Consider the following 19,093-nt stretch of genomic DNA (forward strand, 5'->3'; position numbering starts at 1 on the left):
GTGCTTACTCACATTGCTGTGGTGGGTACTAGTGACAGGGGAAGAGAAGATTATATATAACATAGATAGATAGATAGATAGATAGATAGATAGATAGATAGATAGATGAATGTATGTCTATGTGTAAATATACACAAGTATAAATGCATATAAGATGCACATATTGAGTGCATGACTAAGTATAAATATATGTATGTGTATTTATCAGTAAGTAAACCAGTGATAGGTATAAGTATAACTATTCATTACTCAATCTATTAATAACAAATAATTTGAGGAACAGTATACTTACAATATATAACTGGGTAGATTATACTGCACAGTAAACATGGATAAACTCTAGTGCGATGCTTGCTCTTAAAAGTCTGCTTGACAACCTAGAAGATGTAACATTGGGTGTACCCAGAGAATCAACTGAGGAGGAAATTCCACCACTAAGTGGGTGGCATCTACTAAGTTGCCCAGATATAAAGAGGTCTAAAGAAAAAGTGAGTCATCTACCTGCCATTGGTTCTTCTTTTTTTTTTAATTAACAATATTTTTATTAATTAGTTTTGTATTCAGCAAATACAGTCAGTTTAGTACCATTATTAGGCTCATCCGTGGCCTACCCTGGCACCATTGGCCCCTCCTTATTGAGGAATATGGGCCATGCATTGTGGAGTTAGCCCACAGTTATGGGTATGATAAATGTCTCTGCGTATCATGACCCAACATGTGGCTCTGACATTCTTTCCACCCCCTCTTCCACAAAATCCCTGAGCCATGTTGGATTCATTTTTGGTCTGCTTCAGTGATGAGGTGTTGGGGGCCTCTGAGGCTCTGGCTCCCTGATTTGGTAGGAGTTGATTTTTTTTTTGTGTTGATCTCCTTCCCCCTTGTGCTGGTATTTGGTTCGTCAGGAAAACAGCACTCTTGCTTGTTTTGCCAATTTTACTTAGTTTCAGCCAGGGCCCTTTTGAGGTATGATGGGGTGGCTCACTCCTTAGGATCTACATCTATATGAAAAAGAGAAGCATATTCTCCAAGGGAGAGTAAGTTAGCACCAGGACAAATGAGATAACACTTACATTTTTATAGAGAATTTAATAGGTGTAGGCCCAGGCAGATTATTTTATCTTTGTAAGGATTATCCCATTTGTCTGGTGCTAATGTTACTCTCCATTGGAGAATTTCTTTTAGGAAACCTTGTAGGTCTTTCTGATCAAAGATGTTAGCTCCATGCTGGTACTGGTAGTTACAATTCAGTGCCCTCTAAGAAAATGAGGAAAAAGATAACTAATATACAAGAGTTAGAGAGAAGAGAGAGAGAGAGAGAGGAAGAGGGAGAGGGAGGGAGGGAAGATGTAGAAGATTAAGGTTAGCCTTGATCCTACCCTCTCCAGTGTCTTGTGGTTCAGGTGTTCCTTGAAAGGGCCTTGTGAAGGTCCAGCCATTTGGTCTGCCTTTTAGGAAGTAGAATTTTATGGTACCATTGCCATTTGGGTCTAGATTTGTATCTTGGGTAGATTCAGGTTAGGTTAGTGTGAGACTATGTGGCGATTTTTTTTTTTTTCTCATTTTGGGTAAGTTCACTGGTTCCTCTTGAACAAATGGTTCTGTTTCTTTTGCCACCTTCACTGGCATGAGACATCGGACATCAGACTCTAGCATTAGACGGCTCAATAATGGATTGAAAACCTCTCCAGGGAGCTCAAGACCCTCATCATTGTATTGGGAATGCTGGGGCATCCAGTCTCATGGACTGAGCAGCTACTGAGTTCTCTGCTTATCCACAATTCTCGTGACCATTGTTGTAGTATCCATCCCTTCTGTATAAGCCAATCCTTGAAACATGCATACATAAAATATATATATATATATATGCATATGTATACATATATATGCATATATATATACATATGTATACCTATGTATACATATATATGTATATATGTACACATATATGTATGTATACATATATATGTATGCATATATATACATATATATGTATCTTATATATGTGTATTTTATATATGTATATATACATATATATGTATGTGTATCTTATATAATATACATACTCATATACACATTCCACTGTCCCTCTAGATAACCATCCCGATTACATTAATATCTATGAAAGTGATAGTTGAGCAGGGATTTCACACAAAAGAAGGGTATTTAGGGATGGAGAGATGGCTTAGCAGTTAAGCGCTTGCCTGTGAAGCCTAAGGACCCCCGTTTGAGGCTCAATTCCTTAGGACCCATGTTATCCAGATGCATAAGGGGGCACAGGTGTTGGGGGTTCGTTTACAGAGGCTGGAAGCTCTGGTGCGCCCATTTTCTCTCTCTCTCTGCCTCCTTCTCTCTGTCTCTCTCAAATAAAGTAAAACAAAAAATATTTTTAAAAAAGTAATGCAAACACTTTTAAAAAAAAGAAGAAGGATATTTAGGCAAAGGCTAGAATATTCTAAGCTGAGAAAATGGTTATATAATAATAAAGTGGGACAAGAAAGCAACTTACTTTGAGGTAGGATGGAGGTGGTTTGAAATAGGTGGATAACTGGGCAGACCAGCCTATGTAGAACTTCAGCATAAGGATAAAGGCTTCAGCTTATAGTACAAATAGATCAAAGATATGTTGATAAGGCAAAAACTGACCTGCAGGTTGTAATTTTGATAATGGTAAAAAAAAAAAAAAGTGGAGATTACTATGAAGCGTATTACTGATATCCAGAGAATGGTGAGTGAGGAAATAGTGGCAGACTAGACCAGATCAGCTACATGTGAGATGGAATTATGTATGTATATGTAAAATTTTACATGTATATTATATAACATACAATATTATGTATATACTTGCAGACTATAATTATATTTACATGTAATAATGCACATAAAACATTATTTCACAATACAAATAGATAGAGCATATACATTATTTATGATTTATATTTAAATAATTGCTAAATATTTAATATATGCTATAGTAAACAATGTGAAATTATATACAATATTTCTATGTCATGCATATATTTGTATTTGTTCAAATCTTATAAAGGTCATCAGCTACATATTTCATTCTTAAGTAGTTGTCATTTGGCCTATCAGGTAATCATCATTGTATAGCTACATTATTAGTTTTCTTCTAGGAACAAACATGATTTTCAATCAGGCATGATTTTAGGAACAACTGTTAATGAAAATGCATCAAAGTGAAATGCAGAAATGGGAACATACATACTCTATCAAGAGTGGACAGGTTTGGCAAATTTGCTGTTTAAATATTATGAAAAGCTTTGAAAATACATTTTTGGACAATTATGAATATATGTGAGAAAAATACATTAATTTTCTTCTCTTGACTAAACAAAATATATACTAATATTCTTCTAAAATGCTAAAAACTTAGTTATAAATTTTTCTGTTAGTCTAAAATCTGAACTGGGACATGGTTTCCTTTAATATGTGTTAATATGTAGTATATTAAGTAGAAACTACTTGCTTATAGTTTTATATAAATATGAAAATATATATTTAACTCAGAAATTGGTCTTTTTTTATATCTAAAATGAAAGACCTATCATTAAGAGAATAATTTCAGAACAGCCAAGTAATTGAATTCTTATTAACTTTCCAAAACTCAATGGTTATTTCAGTTTTAGAGAGGAAAATCTGAGTATCAAACTATTCACTTAATCAGCAAAAGAATTTGACCGATAAGTCCTATAGTTTTAGATGACTTAATTCATCTTATTCCCATGGTAACTAACTTGAAGTTAGAGAAGTGTTTGAAACACATTTTTTCAAGTGTTTTAGCTAAAATCAGATGGCTTTATTATTTAAGATTGACTATTCTCTACAAAAAAAAGAACAGACACTACACTACAAATAAGGAGTGCTATAATTTAGAGTAGCTAATTAGATTGTAATTACTTGAATCATAAATAACTGATGATAAATGTTTAACTGTTTACATTTCCCTGAATTGGTTCAGGTAAGGTAACCTTCACTGGCATCTTGGTAACACAGGTCTTGTTGCCTCCTATGCCTGAGGAGATAGGACCTAAGGCAAACAAATTAAAACAAAATAAAAACAAAAAAGGCTGAAGGGGTGGTGTACCTGTTAAGTCATTTGCTGCAAAGCCAAAGGATGCAGGTTCAATTCCCCAGAATCCACATTAGCCAGATACACAAGGGGGCACATGAGTCTGGAGTTCACTTGCAGTGCCTAGAAACTCTGGCGCACCCATTCTCTCTCCCTCTCTCTCTCTCTAAAGTAAATAAATAAACCAAATTTAAAAATTAAAAAAAATCGTGTGTGTGTGTGAGTGTGTGTGCAAACACGTGCATACTCCAGAGTCTCTTGCTGCTTCAAGTGACTGCCTGTTCCATTTTATATTGATGGTTGAGGAACTGAACCCTGACTGACAAGCTCTGCAACAAGCCCTGGAAGCATTGTCTCATCTCCTGAGCCCCACTTTATTCAGTCAAAATTGTATTTTTGTGGCTATGGTAAAAATATTTGAGAAAGCAATTTCCAAATTCACTCAGAACATACCAGTTACACCTTTTTGGAGGGAACTTCTTTCACCACTTATCTCCAGTTATACTCTATTTATCTTTAGCCTATTTTTTAAGGATTTAATATCAACTTCACACCTTATGAATATCAGCATTTAAATTTAATTGAGTGCTGGGGGAAGTGATCTATCCATTTCTTCTTTGTGTTCTATCCTTAAAAACTTTTTTAGGTTTACTATATAATCAGCCTCTGAATAGTTCATGCTGCACTAAGATGTGGGGAATTTGTGCTTCCAGACTTACAGGGTCTGTCATGAAATTTATTGTTTCATGTAAACTCTTTTCAGTACAAAACCGTCTCTTACTTATGCCCATGAATATAACTAGTCAGTGTAATTATAACTTCTAAAAATGTACTTCTATAACTTTTTCTAGATACATTTGGCAGATATATTTCAGTCTTTCTTTTTGCTTTAATTTTTCATTTTTTTTCCTTGTTAGGTATGCACATACTCAGTGTGTAAACAGCACATGTTGGTACCATCCTTACCCTCATCCCTGGCCTCCCCACTTCAAAGGGACCCTCCTTGTTGGGGTTTACAGTTATATCCATGGTGATTGTTGATAGTGCATTGTGAGGTTAGTCTTCAGTTCTGGGGAAGGGGTAATGTCTCTGTGCATCATGTCCCAACTTGTGGCTCTAACAATCCTTCCTTTCCCTCTTCCATGAATTTCCCTAGACCATATTGAGTTTATTTTAGGTCTACTTCGGTGATGAGGTCTTGGAAGCCTCTGTGTCTCTGGTTGTCTGGTTTGATAGGAGTTGAGTATTTTTTGGGTCTATCTCCTTCACCTTTGTGCTGATACCAGGTTCACCAAGAAAGAAGCACTTGTGCTCATTTCCCAAGTTACTCTCTGGTTTCAACTGGGGCCCTGGTGAAGTGTGATGGGTTGATTCCTCACGTTCTGTGTCCATCTGAAAAAGACAAGCAAATTCTCCAAAGGAGTGTGAAGTCAGCTCCAGATAAATGGGATAACCATTATTTTAGAAAGAATTTAATAGGTGTAGGCTCTCTTGTACCCAAGATTGGGTGGGAGGTTGATATTGGAGAGCGAACTTTTTTTTTTTTTTTTTGTTTGGATGTGACTCTGACATGTTTCCCAGCTCCAGCTATGGGTTCCATTCCACTGAGCAGATTCATTAGCCAATTCAAGAGCAATTGGTTACCCACCATGGCAGTGTGCCACTATTGCACTTATGTGAGCATCATGTCAGGTTGTTTGTTGCTGAGTAGCTTAAACCACAAGTTGCTTGTACAGATGTTGGCCATTTTTCCCCAGTAGCTCATGTAGCACCTTCTGGCACTAGATAAGATAACTATCTGGGGACTAGTTCTCTTCCAGATTCTAGCCAAGTCCATCCATATTCCGTATAAACCCCACATGGTGTCTTCAGCAGTAGGGTCTTACCATTAACCTTTGGTGAGCAATCAAATGCTCTGACAGAAGTCAGTCCTTTTATGAGAAACCTTGTAGGTCTCTCTGTTCAACAGCTCATTATGGATGTTAACTGCATCTTGGTACTAGGAGTTACAGGCCAGTGCAAAGGAAAAAAAGGAAAAGAAAGGTAGGTAATATAATAGGAAGAGAAAAGAGAGACAAGAGAAAATTAAGGTTATTCTTCATCATATTGATATTATATATATTATATAATAATAGTTATAATAGCTTAAAATTCACTTGCTGCTGCAAATAAATGACTACTTGGCTTTAGTTTGGTGGCTGGAAAATTGAACCCAGCCAGGCAGTCTGTGCAAATAACAGCCTTTAACTGCTTAGCCATCTCCCTGGATCTTTGTATCTTTTTAAAAATTTATTTATATGTAAGCAGAGAGAAAGTCAGAAGAGAGAGAGAAAGAGAGTGTGGGGTATATATGGGCACATCAGGACCACTAATTCCTGCCAACACACTCCAGATGTATGTACTACGTTATACATCTGGCTTTATGTGGGTACTGGGCAATTGAACTGGGGCTATTAAGCTTTGCAAGTAAGTGCCTTAACTGCTAAGCCATCTCTACAGCCCTCTTTGTATATTTTAATGAGTGATAATAATGAAATTTTTTCCCACTGTATCTATCTAATTAGTTATCAAGACTATTTAAACACCCATTAGTCATTTTGAAATATTTGTAAAGTTCATTTTACTTTTGTTCTTTGCTATTAAAAGGATTTATGAAACTTTTATTTAATATATGGGTGCATCTAATTGTAAGGATTCCAAAAAAGTCTTAGGAGGGTTCAAATAGGGAATTAAATCATTGTAAACATGAGAATGATTATGCATGCTGCATTAGGTACTTCCCTTGTTGATGTGAAAAAGGCAAGTTAAGGCAGGAAGGTTACTTTGGCCCACAATTTGAATGCACAGACCATCATGATGGGGGAGATCAGGCAGCAGGAACATGAAGCAGCTGATCACATTGTGATCATGAGCAGGAAGGAGAGAGAAATGAGTGTTTGTGGACCCCTTGCTTCCCCCTTTTTATTCCATCCAGAACTTCATCCCATAGGACCATATTGATCATATTCAGGGCAAGTCTATAGCCCTCAGTTAAAACATTCTGGAAATGTCCTCAGGGACACATGTAAGGCTGTGTTTCCATGATGATGTTAATTCCAAGTAAACTAAGATTACCATCACATATGCCTTAATTTAATTTAGAGAAACATGGTCATTAAGACACTAGAGGACTCATACATTTAGTTTTGTCTCCTAGATAGTCAGTTGAACTTAACACAAGGAATCATCATAGTTAGATATGAGTACTATGTTATTATGAATTGTTTTTAACTCAATCAAATCTCATGTTTATTCATTCTTCTTATTTCATTTAAAAAAAACTCTTAAATGTTAATTTGAAATTTTGTACTTGATTCCACTAGATTTGATTGATTTTTCTATACTATATTTAATAGTATGACGTCAATTATTTTACTAGACTACATGTTTTCCTGATATTTAATAGTGGAGTAAAGAATGAATGTCTATAAAACCAACAAGAGGCAAGCACTTCTCTACTTTCAGAAACTAATTTTTAGTTTTGTGGTATGATTTATGTATTAGGACAAAAAATGCATAACACTTTTTTCTATTTTGTACTAATACATAAACTGATTGCATTTGATTAGAAATAGCCATTAAAGTTCAAAGCAGTTAACTACCCTTCCTTAAAATATTTCCTGATAGCGTTAGTCAGATTTCCATTACCACAATGAAATATATTGAACAATTAACTTATTAAAAAAAACATTTTTTTTTGTTTTTAACCTTAAAGTTCACAATCCATGGACAGGCAGACTCACTTTTTCATGGACAAAAAATGGGGAAGAGTATGGCATAGAAAACTATTCACCCACATGGCCACCAGCACAAAAAAGAGAAGAATTTAGGGTCCCATCAACCCCACTGAGGCCATATCCCCAATGATCCATTAACCTGTAGTGAAGCCCACCTACTGAAGCTTTACCACTCTCACATAGTGGGACCCTGAGAAGAAAGCCTTTAGCAAATTGTCCTTAGGGAGATGTTCAACCATATCACTGACCCATCATTTAACTTAACATTTATAGGAAGCATTATTTTTAATAAATACTAACATCTGAGAGCAATTAATAATCATTATTTGAAATGATAAATCACAGAGTACTTTTCAGCATCTAAATTACCACTAATGGAAGATTTTATGAGCAAGCATTCAACTAGCATAGGTGTGAGAGGACAAGGAAACACAAGACAGGGGGGAAAATTCCTTATAAACCCCTAAGAGGCCCCAGGTTCATTTGTAAGGCCAAAGTCTCCTAAAATAGCTTATTATATACAATGTAAATGTATTTAATTTCAAGAAAGGGAATCAAATCACTGCAAAACAACAGGAAGTAAAGGCAAATAATACGAATTAATAGTTCAGAGAGCAAATTATATTAACTGATATAACTTTACTTTGATTAGCACATGTGAGAAAACAGGAAAAATCGTCATAGACCTTATAATTTACTTTGATGCTTTTAATTATAGAAAACTTCTTGGCTACTCAGGAGGTATAGTCCACTTTTTATATAAAAAAGTCAATCTCAAATAAGAAAGATTTTTTTAATCTTATAATAGAATCTATTTTAAAGAGAGTCATGAGGCACTAACTCTTACAAGTTAAAAAGAAAGTAAATAAGGTTTCAAATGGTAATTTAAAGAACATACGTTGAACAAGATCTAATTAGTTACTTTGAAATCATTATCTACATTTGGCGTGCATCAAATGAAGGTTGGTTTAAGTAAGCAGACAGGCAGATACTGTACTCATGAGCTGAAGCAACAGAGTGAGACATATACTGCAGGGAAGGCAGACATAAAATGGGGACAAAGCAATATTAATATATTTAGGAGAAAAACCTCAATAATTTCAAAGGGTATCTGACTACTACTAACTACTAACTTTAAAATGAGTGGTAGAATTTTAAAAAATGGATGTCATTTTAAGTTTTGAAAGACTTCAAATTTCTTCAAGAAATTAATAGCACTTAAATGAAAGTATGTAAAGTTAAGTACTTTAAAACAACCCTAGATATAGTTCCCTTCATGTTGCTGGCACAAAACACCCCAACAAAAGCAGCTCGTTGAGGGAAAGATTTTATTTTGGCTTATAGTTTCCAAGGGAAACTGCATGATGACAGGGTAAACTGTGGCATGAACACAGTCTGGGCCTCCTGACCAACATCAGGTAGACAACAACATCAGGAGAGTGTGCCAAACACCGGCAAGGAGAAGCTGGCTATAACATCCATCTGCCCACCCCCAAGAACACACCTCCAACAAGGTTACAATTCCCAAATTGCCATCAGCTGGGGCTCAAGCATTCAGAAAAAAACAAGTTTATGGGGGAATACCTGAATCAAATCACCACACCATTCCTTCTGAATATTAACATAAGAGAAAAATTAAAGTTCATGAAAAAGACAAACTCTAAAGGAGGATTAAAATATACTAACATCTCTGAAGGGCTAAAATAATAACATAAACAAAACTGTAATCAAGAAAATAAAGCATTCCTTATAAAAATAATAAAAACTTTGAAAGTTAACAGAGGGGAATGTTAAAACCTATATAAAATTGTTTGAAATGAAGGGAAAATTACATGCTATCTAGGAACCAAAATATGTGATGGGAAGGAAAAATGAACATCAATGAAACAATGTACTTAAAGAATAAGATTTTCATAATAGTAAAATAACTATATGATTTATTTTATTCTTATGTATAAAAGGTTGAACTCTAGATCCCTTTATGCCTCACACCTCCAATCCCTTTCCCTGTGGACCCTCCTTCTTGGGGTTGTTGGCATTCACTATGATGTCATGATAGCTGCCTTCTATGTGGGGTAATTTGCCTCAAGATATTCCCACCCACTCTGTGACTCTTCCAATCTTTCTGCCACTGTCTTTTGCAATGTTTCTTTAGCCCCAGTGGACCTTAGTAGCAGTATGATTTAGTGTTGATTTTTCTGTGGCTGCTGGGTTTCTGGTTGGATGCTTTTTTAATTGGCCATGCTGTCTGTCACCATCTCCCTGGGCTGGTTGTCAAGCTAGCAGTGAGAGCTGTATTCCTGTTTCTCCTTCCTCTGCAGTCACCTGGGTGAGGTGTTAGATGTGGAACATCTTGCGGTGGGTAGTCAACCATCTTCTTGTGTGGGGTTTTCTCAGTATTCCCTGCCATCTCTAAAATGAAATAGATTCTCCAACCAAGAGTGAGAGAAGTTTGTATTAAAGGGAATATTCATAATTATTTGAGAAACTTTTTGTTGTATATACTCACTCTTGACATTCAGAGCAGTGAGAGCTTTTCTCAGATGGCTCTAAGTTTCCTACCATTGCATGCTGACTTGGTTATCATCTCCAGGTACGGGTTCTCTCCCGATGAACAGGTCTCATGTTCAATTATAAAATAGTTGGTTACCTGCACAGACCATGTGCCTGTATTGCACAGGTATGTATTCCTGGCTTAGCTGGTGGCTAGGTGGCCGAGTTCCATGTTTATTTACATTGTAACTCTTCACTCGTGGCAACTTTTAGTACTTTCCAGTGCCATGAGGTAAAGCCAGGAGGGAACTGGATATATTCTCAGTTCCAGAGTCGTGACTGGATGTCCTATTGTCATGGCTTGTAGTGTCTTCAGAAGTAGGATCTTGCATTTTTAGCTCAGTCAGGAACCAAGTGCATTAGTAAGTCCTGCATTATTTTAGGGACTTTGTGGGTCTCTTTCTGACCAACAGCTCAGTGTGGGGAACAACCCAGTTCTGGAAGTAGAATTTATAATCCAGAGTCCATTGTTTTAGAGTGAAATTTGTTCCATTTTCTACAATCTGTTTCTGTCCAGACTATCCCCCATATCCATTTATTGGTGATTATTTTTTGACTACTCTGTAAGAGAAAGGATTCTATGGATCTTATTCATGTTGTGGTAAGCCATATACAATTCTTCTTCCAACCCCATTCTCCATGTTCTTTCCCACTCCTCACCTGTCACCTATCTCCTCCTCTCCTTTCTTACTATTTCCTCTTATCCTAGCTTTTCCCTGTTCTGTGCCCATATTCCTTGTACATAGTACCATTTAAACTCATCTTCTGTTGATCCAATTTAGGGAATGCATATGAGAGAGAACATGTAATATTTGTCTTTTTGAGCCTGTGAGAATTCACTTAGGATGATTTTTTTTTTCTGTAGATGGTAATTCAATTTCTTCAGCTTCATTTGTTGAAAATGCTGTCTTCTCTTCAGTGTGAGTTTTTGACTCATTTGTCAAAGATGAGGTAGCTGTAGTTGCTTGAACTGAGACCTGGATATTCTAGTCTGCACCATTGGTCTACGTGTCTATTTTGTGCCAGTACAATGCTATGTTTTTAAACTATGGCTTTGTACTATATCTTGAAATCAGGTACAGTGATATCTTCCTTTTTTTTTTTTCTTGAGGATTATTTTTGGCAATTTGAGTTCTTAACTCCTCATATATGAAGTTTGAGACTTTTTTTTCTAAACCTATGATGAATATCAGTGGTATTTAAAAAAAAAATTTTGTTCATTTTTAGTTATTTGAGAATAACAGAGACAGAAAGAGGCAATTAGAGAGAAAAAGAGAGAAAATAAGCATGCCAGGGCTTCCAGCCACTGCAAACCACTCCATACACATACGCCCCCTTGTGCATCTGGCTAAAGTGGGTCCTGGAGAAGCGAGCCTCGAACCAGGGTCCTTAGGCTTCACAGGCAAACGCTTAACCACTAAGCCATCTCTCCAGCCTTCAGTGGTATTTTTATTATGATTGTGTTGAATCTGTATATGGTAGGATGACAATTTTGACAACATTAAATTTTCCAATCCATGAGCATTAGTAGTCCTTCCAAATTCTCATGTTCTCCTCAGTTTCATTATTCAGAGTTTTTAAAAAGATTTTATTTATTCATCTATTATACACACACAGAGAGAGAGAGAGACAGATACAGAGACAGAGACAGAGAATGGGTTCACCAGGGCTCCAGCCACTGAAAGCAAACTCCAGATGCATGTGCCACCATGTGTGCCTGGCTTATGTGGGACCTGGAGAATTGAACCGGGGTCTTTGTGCTTTGCAGGCAAGTATCCTAACTTTTAAGCCATCTCTCCAGCCTCCAGAGTTTTTTTTTTAATTAATTTATTTATTTGAAAGTGACAGAGAAAGAGGCACACACACACACACACACACACACACACACACACACACACACACAGAAGGAGAAAGAGAGAGAGAGAGAGAGAGAGGGAGAGAGAGAGGGAGAGAATGGGCCTGCCAGGACCTCCAGCCACTGCTAATGAACTCCAGATGCATGCTTCCCCTTGTGCATCTGCCTAACGTGGGTCCTGAGGAATTGAGCCTGGCCGGGGTCCTTAGGCTTCACAGACAAGCACTTAACCACTAAGCAATCTTTCCAGCCAACCCCTCCCCCTGCAGAGTTTTAATATATTCTTTGACTAGTTCTTTTACCTTTGTGGTCTGTTGTACTACTAGATATTTAATTTTTGTGTCTATTGAAAACAGGAGAGCATCACATATATTTTTTGCCATTTGTTTGCTTTTGGTGTATAATGAGGCTACTGATTTTTGTGTATTAATTTTGCAACCCACAACTTTGCTGAAAAAGTCTATCACCTTTAAAAGATTTTTGGCAGACCTATTTGGGTCACTTATCTATATAATCATGTCATCTGCAAATATGGTTAGTTTGAATTCTTTGTTTCCAATTTGTATCCCTTTTATGTTTTTCTTTTTCTCATTTCTTGAGCTAAGTGGAAATCAGGGGTGAGAGTGGGCACCCCTGTCTTTTCCCAAACCTTAATGGGACTGCTTCAAGCTTTTGCCCATTCAGTATGATCTGGGTCTTAGGTGCTCTGTCAAACCTTGTACTGGTAGAGTTATACCCTCAGATTCTGAGGTTTATGATATTTCTTTTGAAATACAAAAGTCTACATTTAGCCAATTTATCTACCAAGTAAAATGGCAGAGTAAAGACATGCACAAACTCACATGCACAAAAACTGCTCTCAACCTTTGGGATGAAGGTTGTTGGAGAAGGAGATTTGGCTGAATGAAAATTTTAACTGATAATGACTAAAATACCTGAGACAATTCTGAGCTAAGTGTGGTTTACAGGAGCAGACCTTCTTTTTATGTTCTTTTAAAAATATTTTTATTTATTTGTAAGCAGAAGGAGAGAAGAGAGACAAAGAGAATGGGCACTCCGGGGCCTTCAGCCTCTGCAAATGAACTCCAGACTCATGTACCACTTTGTGCATGTGGGTTTACATGGGTACTGGGGAATCAAACCTGGGTCTTTAGGCTTTGCAGACAAGTGCCTTAGCCATCTCTTCAGCTCAACACAGTTATTTTTATTGTTTCCCAGTTTTTTATTAGTAATGTGCACAATGTGTATAAAGTCATGTTGGTACTATCATTAGCCTCATCCCTCTCCTCCCTCCTCCTCAGGAATCCTTTTTGTTGGGAAATATGGGTCATGCATTGTGGGGTTAGTCATCAGTTATGGGTAAGAGGGAATATTTCTGTGCATAATGACCCAACATGTGGCTCTAACAATCATTCTGCTCCCTCTTCCACAAGTTTCTCTGAGCCATGTTGGGCTTATCTTAGGTCTATTTCAGTGATGAGGTCTTGGGAGCATCTGTGTCTCTGGAAATCTGGTTTTGGTAGGAGTTGAATATTCTCTGTGTCTGTGTCCTTCACCCTTGTGCTGGTATCAGGTTCACCAAGAAAGCAGCACTCTTGCTCATTTCCCCAATTACCCTATGGTTTCAACTAGAGCTCTGTTGAGCTGATTCTCTCTTCAGGATCTGCATCCATCTAAAAAAGAGAAGAAAATTCTCTAACAAAGTGTTAAGTAAGAACCATAAAAATGAGGTAACCATTCTTATTTTATAGAGAATTTAATAGGTATAGGCCTTCTTGTAGCTCACGATTGCTGAGAGGTTGATAATGTAGAAAAAGCTCGTATTTTGTATATGGTTCTGATGTGTCTCCCTGCTCCATCTATGGGTTCAGTTCCACTGAGCAGATCAGTTAGCCAAATCAAGAGCAGCTGGTTACCCACAATGGCTCTGTGCCACTATTGCACTTCTGTGAGCATCACACCAGGTTTTTTGCTGCTGAGTAGCTTAACCATGAGTTACTCAGACAGATGTTGGTCATTTTCCCCCATTCTTTCATGTAGCACCTTCTGACACTAGATGAGTTAATTGTCTGGGGACTGACTCTCTTCCAGATTCCAGCCAGGTCACTCCATGTTCCATACCAACAGCTTATGGTGTCTTCAGCAGTAGGGTCTTACCACTTACCTTTGGTGGGTCATTAAGTACTCTTACATAAATCTGTCTTATTTTGGGAAACCTTATAGGTCTCTCTGATCAATAGCTCATTGTGGATTTTAGCCACCTGCTGGTCCTGGGAGTTACAGGCCAGCACCAAAAAAAGAAAGGAAGAAAAACATAGGTAATATAAAAGAGATAGAAGAGAAAGAAGAGGGAGAGAGAGAGAGAGAGAGAGAGAGAGAGAGAGAGAGAGAGAGAAAGAGAGAGAGGATGATAAAGGTTAGTCTTCATCATAACCTCTCCAGGGCCTTGTGATTCAGGTGTTCCCTCTAAGCACCCAATGGAGGTTCAAGTATTTAATCTGTCTTTTCAGATGTAGAATTTTATGGTATCATTGCCATTTGGGTCCAGTTTTGTGTCCTCCACCCCACTCTTACCCTCCCCTGTCCAGTGTTTTAATCATAAACTTGTGTTGTATTTTGTCCGAGGATTTTTTATGCATCTATTAAAATGATCATGTAATTCTTGTGCTTGAGCTTATGTGGTTTATTGATTTACATATGTTGACCCAACTCTGTGTCCCTGTAAACATACTTGACTGAATTGGATGATGCTTTTATGTGTTCTTTGATGCTGTTTGCAAAAATGTTACTGAAGAATTTTCCATCAAATTTCATCACGGCTATTAGCCAATAATTTTCTTGTTGTGTCTTTGTCTGCCTTTGATATTAGAGTAATTCTAGCTTCAAAGAAGGAGTTTGGGAGCATTCCATCTCTTTCTTTTTTAATATTATTTATTTATTTGAGAGTGCACGTGAGAGAGAGATGGAGAGAGAGAGAGGCAGATACAGAGGAAGAATGGGCACACCAGGGCTTCCAGCTACTGGAAAGAATCTCCAGACACATGCTCCACCTAGTGCATTTGGCTTACAAGGGTAATGGGTAATGGAACCTGGGTCCTCAGGCTTCACAGGCAAGTATCATAACTACTAAACCATCTCACCAGCCTAATCTCCACCTTTAAAATTGTGAAAATACCTTAAGAAGGAGTGGTTTCAGTTCTTCAATAACAGTCTGATAAAATTTAGAAGTGAATCCACCAGGGTTTGGACATTTTGTGTTTATTTGAATTTTTAATTTTGGTAGATGTGATATGTTTATTCTGATAATTTGCCTCTTCTGGATTTAGTATTGGTAGGTTTTATTTGTCAAAGAATTCATCCATTTCTTCCAAATTTTCTGATTTTGTAGAATATAAGTTTTTGAAATATGACCTGATGATTTTTTTTTCAACTTCATTGGTATCAGTTTTTACATCTTAATTTTTCAGAAAATATTCTATGTATTTATTTATTTGACAGAGAAAGAGGAAGAACAAAAGAGAGCGAGAGAGACACCAAGGTCCCTAGCTACTGCAAACTCCACACATGTGAGCCACCTTGTGCATCCAGCTTTATATGGATCCTAGAGAATTGAACCTGGGGCCTTTGCCTTTGCTGGCAAGCACCTTAACTGCTAAGCAATGTCTCTAGGCCACGTCTCCACTTTCATTTCTGATCTTATTGATGTGAGTCTTCTCTTTTTATCATTTGATCAGTTTGGCCAGGTGTTTGTCAATCTTATTTAATGTTTTAACAAACCAGGCCCTTATTTCAACAATTTTGAATTGTTTTCTTTATTGCCAGTGCATTTATTTCTGCTTTGACCTTTGACCTTGATTTCTTCCAATCTGATATTTTTTGTGATTGGAATGTTGTTGTTCTGTCCATTGCCTTCACATGGCATTTGTTTGAGATCTCTCTCTCTCTTTCTCTCTCTCTCTCTCTTTCTCTCTTTTTCAGGGTAGACATTTGGTGCTATTAACTTCCTGCTTATCATTGCCTTCATTACATCTTATAAGTATGTTATGTCTTCATTGTCATTCAATAATATAAATTTTAAAATCCATTATCTAATTTCTTCAACAACCACTTATTGTTTAGTAGTGAATTATTCAGGCTCCAAGAGTTGGTGCATTTTCTGTTGTTACTACTGTTAATTTCTAGTTATATTGCATTGTAGTTGGATATAGTGCAGAGTGTTTTCTTTTTTGTTTTGTTTTGTTTTTCTGAAATTGTGGAGTACATGCCCTAGTACATGATCTATTTTGGAGAGGGTACCATAAGCAGCTAAGAAAAATGTGTATTCTGTAGAATAAAGGTGGCATATTTTGTAGATATCTGTAATTCCAATTGGTGTATGGTGTTGTTTAGATCTGACATGTCTCTGTATATATTCTGCTTAAATAATGTATCTATTACCACTGATGGGGCATTAAATTCCACCACTATTATTGTTGTGACATCTGTTTCTGATTTAGTAGATGTTGCCTTATAAAAATTGGTGTACTTGTGCTTGGTCCATATAAGTTTATGATTGTAATATCTTCTTGCTGAATTGTTCTTTTAATGAGTATGAAGTGGCTTTCTTTAACTCTTTTGATTACTTTTTTTTAAACATTTTTTTTAAATTTTTTAATTATTTATTTGAGAGCGACAGACACAGAGAGAAAGACAGATAGAGGGAGAGAGAGAATGGGCGCGCCAGGGCTTCCAGCTTCTGCAAACGAACTCCAGACGTGTGCGCCCCCTTGTGCATCTGGCTAACGTGGGACCTGGGGAACCGAGCCTCGAACTGGGGTCCTTAGGCTTCACAGGTAAGCGCTTAACTGCTAAGCCATCTCTCCAGCCTCTTTTGATTACTTTTTATTTAAAGTCATTTTTTCAGATGTTAGTACAGCCACAAATTCTTCTTAATTCTTCTTTCTCATTCCAGTTGGTTTGGGGTAGCTTTTTCCAAACTTTCATTGTAAGGTGGTTTCTGTGTTTAATGATAAATATTTAATGAAGATAGCAGATGGATCAATCCAGCTTTCTAATCCAACCTGTAAAATTGTGTCTTTTCATTGAGGAGTTGAGCCCATTAATATTCAGAGTTATGATTGGGAGATGTAAGTTAATTTCTTTCATGTTCAATGCTTTGTGAAGTTTGAAGTTTTCTTAGTCTTTATATGATTAAATTTCTAGCTAGTTTTGGTTATTTTTTTTTCTTTTCTGTAGCCATGTGTTCTTCTCTTCAGCATGGGGTATTCCATGCAGTATTCTCTATAGGGCTGTCTTAGTCTTTGTGTATTTGCAAAGCTGGATTATAATGTGGGAAGTTTTTTTTTTTTTCCACCTTCTATTATAATTGACAATTTGGATGGGTATAATAGTTTGGGTTGACAGTCGTGGTCTTTTAGCTTCAAAACTAGACCATTTCATGATTTTCTGGCTTTTAGAATTTCCATTGAAAAAAATATGCAATCATTCTAATAGGTTTCCCTTTTTATGTACTGAGCTTTTTTACTCTTGTGGCTTTTAGTATCCTCTCCTTGTTTTCTGTGTTTAGTGTTATGGTTATAATGTGAGCTAAGGACTTTCATTCCTAATTCTGTCTGTGGCTGTGGAATGGTAGTTTATCCACTGGATTAGACAGTGAACTCTTAAGTCTGAACAGGGTTCCCCTTGTGTGTGCTGCCCCCAGACAGATCTAGGTGAGACCTTGGGATACTTGGTTTATGTAATGACCAGGGTATGCTCTGTTATTCCTGTGCTGTTAATTGTCTGGAGGCTTGGAATGATGTCAGCTTCAGGTCACTCCTAGGAATTGGAGCCAGGATGCTGTTGCATCCTTTTCAGATCTTTTGGCTTTTTATAAAGTGGATATGGGTGGTATAATCCCTTCCAAGTAGGTAAGCTTCCACTAGGTAATGTTGGGGTATGTCTGCCAGGTAGGAACATAGGAACACTTCCCTCTGGCTGACAGCTCTGGTTTCTTTGTACCTTTGTGCTCTATGCTGGTCAGTGATTACCCATCCCCTGGAGGATCACCCCACTGTTGGGCTGTCTCTCTCCCCCAAGATTACCTCCCTGTTGCTGATTACTTAGCGCTAACCCTGCTGAGGTCTTCCTGAGGTGCCTGTCCCCTTGGATGTAGGCTGCAGTCTCCAGAAGCCTCTAATGCCAGATGAGGTTCAAGCCCTCTCACAAGACTCTGCTGTTCTGCTCTCTTGTTGCTATTTCCCCTCGCTTTAAGTCCCAGAGAAAGCAACGGCTTCCATGAATGGGAGCCAGGCCCCAGAAGTTGGATCTGCTCACACCCTTGCTCGCTGGAACTTCCTCTAGGTCGCTGGCTGCCTTGCGCTGCCACCACCAACACTGGGAGGAAGCTGCACCTCAGAATTTATTTACTGGCGCCCTTGCTGTGTGGGACTTTTCCTAGGTTACCTTGGGCATCTGCCACCATTGGGAGAGAGGAGCACCCCAAAATTTTACCGACTCATGCTTTTGCTCTCTGGAACTTCCCCCATGTGACCCTGGGCCACAGCTGTGGGGGCCAGCAGTGGGAGAGAATTGAGCCCCAACAGTTTGATCAGCTCACACCCTTACTGTCTGTGACTTCTCGTAGGCGGCCCTGGTAGAGAGTGGAGCTTGAAACTGAGCGCAGCAGCCTCCCACTGGAGCTGAAACCAGGACCCTTAAGTTGCTGGAAACTCCTTATTTGTCGCTAGTTCAGAGCTTACACTTTTTGAGAAGGGTATACGGTGGGGTTCTTTCTTCCAGCTTAACCTCCTAGTTACAGTGTCGTGGCTCTCAGTCTGC

Source organism: Jaculus jaculus, chromosome 6 (assembly GCF_020740685.1).
Source record: "Jaculus jaculus isolate mJacJac1 chromosome 6, mJacJac1.mat.Y.cur, whole genome shotgun sequence".
Taxonomy (NCBI): domain Eukaryota; kingdom Metazoa; phylum Chordata; class Mammalia; order Rodentia; family Dipodidae; genus Jaculus; species Jaculus jaculus.